Below are 1,398 nucleotides of genomic sequence, written 5' to 3'. Positions count from 1 at the left end.
TCTTGGTAGCTTTCCCAGACAATGTTCCCACAACAAAACCAAAAGAACCAAAACAATCCCACTTCTGACCCCAAAACAATCTGGAGCCGGTTGGAGTTGGCTTCCCGCCAAACCCCACAGGCTACAGAAGATCACTACGTGTAAATCTAGTGTAGAACTTAGGTGGGAGGTTCCTGCACCACAGTGCTCTTTCCCACAGGTTCTCTTGTCAAAGAATGTGGTCACACAGCTCATTGCTTCCATTTCAACCTTTTCTGGCCTTTGACCACTCTGGAAATTTTGTACAAACCTGATGAGCAGAAGTCTTGGGCTTTACCACAGATGTCTGGGTGGTGTTCTGAGACCCAGATTTCTGCTCAGTCCCAAACTGATGCCAAGAAGTCCCAGGCCAGTTGAATCCAGAAGTGGACTTGCAGCCAGATGTCCGCTGACAGCGCTGCTTGGGACTGCAGATCTGCTTCTGTGGTGCTCCCAAAGGAGCTTGGTGTTGGCCTCTGCAAGTCTCTCATTAGCTCTGAAACATTCACAAGCACACAGAGAGTCATCTGTGGCAGGAAGGCTTTTGCAGAGTTACCCTCCACATCCTTGACTACTACTCCACTTCTAAAAGCCAAGGGCATTAAGAGTGTCCAAAACAAGCACATCCTTTGATCTGAGCTTGTTCACAGGGCCTGTTTCTAAGAAATCACACCAAGTGCAAGGAGCAGCGAGTGTCACCTCCATAAGAACTCTGGGCTACCCTGGCCTTCTCAAGGAAAGCTCAACACTCAGACCTGCTGCCAAAACAGAAGCCAAGAAAGAGCCGCCTTATTTTGGATTCACAGAATCCAACTCTCTTCTCCAAGAGGCCTCTCCTTATTCAAACAGTAAAGGGCACAAGATTCATCTTTCCTGTCACACATGGGATGAGGAGAGTAGAGATTGGCAAAAAGACTGCCTGCTAAAACAACCTCAACTTGAAAAAGACACCACTAATGCCATAGTGGTGCTACTGTGGTGTTACTGCTGGAACTCTAAAGAGAAAGGAAGACAGGTCTGATGAAGGGAAGGGTCTTAAGGAACTTTCCCCACAAATATGCCACATTCTGCTTTCACACCTGACGCTGGCCAGATGTAGAAAAGGGATTTTAGTGGGAAAATGCACAATGAAAAAGGAGTCTGTTCTTACCAGTCCAAAAAAGCAGGGACTTACCTTTCCAGTTTCTTGGTGAGGCTTTTTCTGGTTTTGGCTTCCACCAGATACAGCTCTTTGTACTTTTCCACTTCTGCCTGGGTGGATTCTCTCTGAAAAGGTCTTTTTGGTTGGTTGCTTTTTCTCCTTCCCAGTGCACGTTCCAGATCTCTGATTCTGTCTTCTAACTGGTTTTTCAGTGAGTCCAAATGACTGCTTCTGATTTC

At 46.7% G+C, this 1,398-nt stretch overlaps 1 long non-coding RNA gene across 1 annotated transcript; it reads right to left on the bottom strand.

The window, feature by feature from the left end:
- Window positions 1-256: 256 nt before the first annotated feature.
- LOC113980908 lies at window positions 257-1,346 on the bottom strand. The gene is made up of 2 exons (XR_003538249.1): window positions 1,193-1,346; window positions 257-514 (listed from the first exon to the last, which is right to left on the bottom strand). It is a non-coding gene; the product is annotated as an uncharacterized LOC113980908 (long non-coding RNA).
- Between the last annotated feature and the right edge of the window lie 52 nt (window positions 1,347-1,398).

The sequence above is a fragment of the Neopelma chrysocephalum genome, unplaced genomic scaffold (genome assembly GCF_003984885.1).
Source record: "Neopelma chrysocephalum unplaced genomic scaffold, ASM398488v2 Primary Assembly neopelma1_95589, whole genome shotgun sequence".
NCBI classification, from domain to species: domain Eukaryota; kingdom Metazoa; phylum Chordata; class Aves; order Passeriformes; family Pipridae; genus Neopelma; species Neopelma chrysocephalum.
This window is presented reverse-complemented; position numbering and strand designations above follow the sequence as displayed.